Source organism: Heloderma suspectum, chromosome 1 (genome assembly GCF_057233095.1).
Source record: "Heloderma suspectum isolate Gila_16-S chromosome 1, 16-S_ref, whole genome shotgun sequence".
In the NCBI taxonomy this organism is placed as follows: domain Eukaryota; kingdom Metazoa; phylum Chordata; class Lepidosauria; order Squamata; family Helodermatidae; genus Heloderma; species Heloderma suspectum.
The window spans coordinates 133,145,830-133,152,447 of NC_139458.1; the positions used below are offsets into that span (position 1 = coordinate 133,145,830).

The following is a 6,618-nucleotide window of genomic DNA, read 5'->3' on the forward strand; positions in this document are numbered from 1 at the left end:
CTAGATAGCATCACCGATGCAATGAATATGAACTTGAGCACACTCCGGGAGAGAGCACAGGACAGGAAGGCGTGGCGTGCTATGGTCCATGGGGTCACTAAGAGTCGGACACGACTGAACGACTGAACAACAACAACTGCTTTTCCCACCCTTTTATTGACTAAGAGTGCTACTCCATTTCTTCTAAGGGATTCTTGCCCACAGTAGTAGATATAATGGTCACCTGAATTAAATTTGCTCATGCTGGTCCATTTTAGTTTGCTGATTCCCAAGATGTCGATGTTCAATCTTGCCATCTCATGTTTGACCACCTCCAGCTTACCTTGATTCATTGATCTTACATTCCAGGTTCCTAAACAATATTGTTCTTTACAGCATCGGATTTTCTTTTCACCACCAGACACATCCACAGCTGAGTGTCCTTTCGGCTTTGGCCCAGCCGCTTCACTCTTTCTGGCGCTTCACTCTTTCTGGCGCTACTTGGAAATTCCCTCTGCTCTTCCTCAGTAGTATATTGGACACCTTCCGACCTGAGGGGCTCATCTTCCGGCGTCATATCTTTTAGCCTTGTGATACGTTCCATGGGGTTTTCTTGGCAAGAATCCTGGAGTGGGTTGCCGTTTCCTTCTCCAGAGGACCACATTTTGTCAGAACTCTCCGCCATGACCTGTCCGTCTTGGATGGCCCTGCACGGCATAGCTTATGGCTTCACTGAGTTACGCAAGCCCCTTCGCCACAACAAGGCAGTTGTTAGATAAAAAGTTCTTGCTTCTGGTTGAAAGAAAGGATGCCAGACAGGCAGCAGTGGATCCAACACTATTTTATTGTACGTTTTGCAAAATGGGTGCAGAGCAGTCAGCAGTCTGGACCCCGAGCTAAGCAAGCATAAGTCTTTTTATACCCCCTCCCCTTTACAATTTTCTGTTAGCCACAAGACATGTCAACTGACTGAGCCATTAGCTGACTCATTAGAGCACGACTGTGTCAACATGTTTATTTCTGATTATGCTTATGTGACTGTCTCACCAGACTTCCCCTTTTTAACAGATGTACACTGCCACTGGACATGTGTCCGGTGGGCTCAATAATTATGACTAATAGCTCAAAGGTCTAGCAAAGAGCTGACAGCCAAAGAATAAGAGGACAATCTTTTTCTAACAATTCCCTCCTTTAAGTCTTTACTCATGTCTTAAAGCGTTTTAAAACGGGGTTTCTCTATCAGCACAATAAAGCAAGAGCATTTGTTTTGACAGAGCAGTTTCAATTAACTGCTGGGATTTATAAACAAGAGGCGATTGTGGCTCTTGGATGGTTTCTTTGCCTGTGTCCCTGGCAGCTTCCGGTGGGGTGCCAGGGAGCAGAGGACCGTTGCCCGTGTCCTCCTGTTCTTTCCAGGTGACAGAAGGAAGCAAGGGTCGCCTAAATGGCTTTATCCTGCTGCAATGTGTCCATTTGCTAGAACCCACAAGCTTTATACACGAGTGGCTGGTTGGTCCCACCAAATAAGGCCCCTCCCACCCTTCCTTTAAAGCTTCTTTATTCTACTTTTTCAGCAGCACCTCATCTTTTGTCTGGAAGAGATGGATAGGTGCATCTAACGGCAATCTCTGGAAAGGAACGGAATAAGCTCGTAGCTGTGAAAGAACAGACTGTAGAGAAGTCAACTGATCTCTTAGCATCTGATCACCCATCTCCCACTTGACTTCCTCCCTCCTTCTGCAGTGTACCCGAGGCGGGAACCTAAACATTAGCTCAAAGGGGGACAGCTTTATGTCTTTTCTTGGCATTTTTCGAAGCTTTGTCAAAGCTATTGGCAGAGCCTCTACCCAAGTGAGTCTTACCCCTTGCTGGAGCTTGGTTAGAGTCTCCTTGAGACTCCGATTGGTTCTTTCAACCTGCCTACTCGCCTGGGGTCTCTAAGGGCAGTGTGAGTGCCTCTCTACCCCCAGAGCTCGTGCCAACCCTTGCGTAACAGCTGAGGTGAAATATGAGCCCTGGTCGGACTCTACAACCTCAGGCAGGGAGAACCAGGGCACCACCTCCTGTAACAACTTAGCAACTACCGTTTTTGCTTGACAGTTTCTGCATGGGAATGCTTTTACTCACCCTGTCATTTGACACACTATTACAAGCAAGTATCTGCAACCCCTACACGGTGGCATTTCAGCAAAACCAATCTGCACCCTCTGGAAGGGATAATACGCCCATGGTCGCCCTCCCTTTGGTGGAGGGGGTACCCTGGGGGAATTAATTTTCTGGCAAACCTCACATGTTGCTGCTAATCGATGGGCGCGTACAGTTAGGCCAGGAGAGACGAACAGCCTCTTGCAATAGTCAATCATAGCTGATGCCCCAGGATGTCCAAGAGAGTGATGCACTTGTTCTAAGATAGCTCCCTGCAGGGTCTGCGGTAGGAGCAGTCTCCCATCTGTCATCTGGATCCATCCGTCGCCACGGGGACTTACTCTGTGTTCTTGCGCCATCTGTAACTCGGAAGGGGAGTATGTGGGGGCTCCTCTCTTTTGGGTAAGACAGGAAATGTCTCTTGGATTCTTTCTTTGGCTGCCCTCTTTGCGGCCTCATTTGCCCTTAAGCAACTCGGCCAGCCTCTTGCCACGACATCAAGGACCTTGGAGTAATATCCCACCGGCCTCCAGGAGGGGCCCTTTCGCTGGCAAAGTACTCTCGAGGCTACGCCTTTATTTTTATGCACATAGAGTCTAAATGGTCAACTGGGATTTGGTATGGCTAGGGCAGGTGGCGACACAAGGGCAGCTTTGAGACTGAGGAAAGACTTATTTATCTTTTTAGTCCATTTCCATTTATCTAATTTATCTTTTTGCAGTGCCCCATACAGCGGTCGCGCCGTCTCCCCGTCTATGTAGACAAGAGGGTGGGCAGCTGGCTGGGGTTGAGGCACATGGAGATCTACCCAGGAGGAGATTTTATATCCCACAGAGTTGCGTCAGGGCAGGGCCCCTAGAGGTCTTTATCACCAATGCCCTCAAAGGTGTAGTTGGCCCCAATGTCAGCAGAAGAGCTGGACCGGCTAATGGCACGCAGACTGACGGAGCCCAATTTGCTTGAGACTTTTGCAATAGACTCCCTGCTTGCATCAGGAGAATCCAAAAGAGGGGGAGCCTTTACTGCTTGCTGGCTGCCTGGCTGCTGCAGGGCTCCATTGACTCGCCTGTGGAACATCTTGCGGATGCTGCCTCTTGATTTTTTTCATCATCAGTTTATCCACCATAGACTGCAGGCAGATGCTCAGCATTATGGCCTGCAGGCTGGTGATTGTGACCCACTGTAGGCAGTCTTTATTTATCAGGTACTTAAAGGCAAGTTCTAGCTTTACCTATGACTTGCCAGCGGTAGGGCCTGATATCTCGTTGTGCATGGGGACCGAGGAAGTGACCCGCCAGCAGCGCATTTGGGTCACCTTGAAACTTCCCTCCTTGATCTGGTCATTGGGCAGCTTGACCTGGAAGTTCAGCTTACAATTCTCAGCCCCCACAATGATGTGGCAGCCCTTCTCGGGGAAGTCTGTGATGCAGGGGTCAAATTTGAGATAGCTGTAATACTTGAGGGTCTGTGCCAAGCGGATGAACTCCTTCTTGGAGACTTTATCTTGTAGGGACTTCAGCTGACGGTGTTGCCAACTTGGCACGAGAGGCCCTTCTGACCCCGGCCCAAACTAGGGGATTGACTCTGTTTTCTATTAAGCACCAGTCCTCGTCTGCCTCTGGGGCGGGCTCCTCTGCGACCTTTGAAAGGGCCATTTGATAGTTACTGCTCTGTTGCTTGGGGAGCTTTACTTCTATCCTTCTGTCAGAAGTGAAAGCAATCTCAATTTGGAGCTTAGTCAATAAGTCCCTTCTTAACAATGCCACCGGACAGGAGGGGGTACAGACAAATGCATGTGCTAGGTGTGTTTTCCCAACCTTGGTGAGCAAGGGACGAGAAAGGGGCACTCGGGTTGCCCTTCCCTCGCCCCCCATTATGGTGGTAGATCCCCCACTTCCCGTTGGTGGTTGGCTAAGGGGGGAGGATGGACAGGGCGGCCCCTGTATCTACAAGGGCATCGTAGGAGCAGCCCCCAACTTTAATTTTGACTATGGGGTCCCGTCTTGCCTCAGAGACGGCTCAGAGGGGGCTGGGCCCCGGTCTGTCTTAGTCTCTTTCTTGTTCATGCAAAATCTTTCTGCCCCCCCCTCTCCACACCCTCCTCTCTCTCTTTTTGCTTCAAGGCTTCACAGTCACACTTCCAGTGCCTAATTTTCTTACAGAAGGCACACTGGTCTCTTCTCAGGGAGGACCCCTTCCTCCCTCCTTTTCCTCTCTTCTTAGCTCCTCCTTTGCTGGGTCTGAGAACCGCAGTGAGGAGCTTCGCTTGCCTCTTGTCTTTCATAAACTTTCTGAGCTCTACTAAAACACTTAGGTCAGCCACCAATCTTCTCTCAACTTTCTGCAACTTCTTTCTGATGTCTTGGCAACTATTTCCCACAAACTGAGTCGTGAGAATCCTTAAATTATTTGGGTCCTTCAAGTCAATATCAGTATACTTGGCGAAGGCTTCCCTTAGCCTTTGGAGGAACACGGCAGGAGGTTCGTTTTTGTCTTGTTTTAAAGTCAGGACTTTTTGCAAATTGGGGGCCCCCCGCGCGGCTTGCTTCATGCCCGTTAAAACGAACCGAAAATACTCAGCATGTAGCTGTCTCTGTGCCGCCATGGCTACCCCCCAATCGGGCCGTCCTGTGGGCAGAGCTGCTGCCGTCTCATCCTCAGTTGCCTGGGGGTGTTCCTCTCTAAACCTGGCCCGTGCCCCCGCAAGGATGGTTGGTTTCTTATTGACCATCACAGGAGGGGCCAGAGACATGCATTTGACAACCCACGGAGCGGGCTTGCCACCAAGGGGTACGCAGGTCGCCCATGAATCGATATAAGGGAACTGGTCTCAACTTCCCCTCTGTGTTACTATTATACGCACAGCAGATACCAGGGTTGGGTCAAAAGACCCCTCGGGTGGCCATTTGGGTTCTACTACCAGCCATTCCCGGGCACAAAGAAGGACAAGGCGATCCTTTGTCATCTTAGTTCTATAATCTTGCTTAAAATGTGACCAGTTGCGCAAACAACACTCCAAGGGCATATGGGACTCTCCTGTAGGCCTGGATTGGGACCCGCCCATGACGGTGGGGATTTCAATCAACAATTCTCGTGCTTCGCCCTCCTCTGACCCAGCCCGTCTCCGGGGTAGGGAAATGCAGATCGGGGCTCCTCACTCGCTTCGCCCGTAGGCGTCTCACACAATCACAAACACACCACCGTCCCGTGTTTATCCCCTAATGTAAGCTGTTTCACTTACCCCAAAAGCCTCTTCTGTTCCGCCCGCAGCTGTGTCCAGCTGCTTTATTGATCCACTGCCGGTGCCTAAAAGGAGTGATCACGTCTCCCTCTTCCTCTGGCGTTGGTCCCCAAGCGCTTTCGCCACCGCCGTCATGAGGAGAAGGCAGTGTAAACAACCGCCTGTGGCCACTTCTCCTCTGCGGCCCCTCGGTTCAGCGCAAAGGGGACGTGCCCCGAAGCAGGATCTGAGTCACGGCACCAAATTGTTAGATAAAAAGTTCTTGCTTCTGGTTGAAAGAAAGGATGCCAGACAGGCAGCAGTGGATCCAACACTATTTTATTGAACGTTTTGCAAAACGGGTGGAGAGCAGTCAGCAGTCTGGACCCTGAGCTAAGCAAGCATAAGTCTTTTTATACCCCCTCCCCTTTACAATTTTCTGTTAGCCACAAGACATGTCAACTGACTGAGCCGTTAGCTGACTCATTAGAGCACGACTGTGTCAACATGTTTATTTCTGATTATGCTTATGTGACTGTCTCACCAGACTTCCCCTTTTTAACAGATGTACACTGCCACTGGACATGTGTCCGGTGGGCTCAATAATTATGACTAATAGCTCAAAGGTCTAGCAAAGAGCTGACAGCCAAAGAATAAGAGGACAGTCTTTTTCTAACACAGTGATCCATGAAGGGGAAAGTCCAGGTAGGGAAAATTAATCCAGGCAGAGAGTGAAGACAATATTTTAAATTGAAAAGTGTTGTGAAGCCCATGCTTCACCAGTGAGTGAAATAAAATAGCGGGCAAAAACTACACTGAGCTGCTCAGGCGCTAGGCGCCTGGCTCAGAGAAACTGGCTTGGGGAAAGATAGCCCAAAATAGTCTTAAAGCCAAGAGAAAACATGTTCAAAAAGCTCTCAAAACAAATCAAAATGTGCTGCTAAAGTTCAGACTTAAGCAAAAGGTAAAAATCAAGCAAATGAGGTTGGAACATATGTGGTTCTTGTCTTTTTCACAGGGTGCTGTTGCTTTCTTTAATCCCCTGACAGCCCTCACTTTTCTGCTTTTTGATTGGCTTTTTTCTGTAGTTGCAAACTGGAGAATTTGGTTCTGAATTGGTTCTGAATGACATATTGGGGCGGCGGGGGAGCAGGGAGAAACCTGCAGGGACAGTTTCTCATTGTTTTAGGCATCTTATCTTCCTCTAGGCCTTCTCAGGGAACACTCTGGACCATGGAGCTGCTAAAGTGCAGGGAGTAACAAACGTAATCTTT

At 49.4% G+C, this 6,618-nt stretch overlaps 1 protein-coding gene across 7 annotated transcripts in view; it reads right to left on the reverse strand.

Annotated features, from left to right (window-relative positions):
- The window catches only part of LOC146357907 (uncharacterized), a 41,251-nt gene extending 35,519 nt beyond the window's left edge, over positions 1 to 5,732 (reverse strand). For all 7 annotated transcript variants that reach the window (XR_014786586.1, XR_014786568.1, XR_014786554.1 and 4 more), the window contains exon 1: positions 5,366 to 5,732. The gene's annotated coding sequence lies outside the window, so the exon portion shown is untranslated. The remainder of the gene's footprint in view (positions 1 to 5,365) is intronic.
- Positions 5,733 to 6,618: the final 886 nt, after the last annotated feature.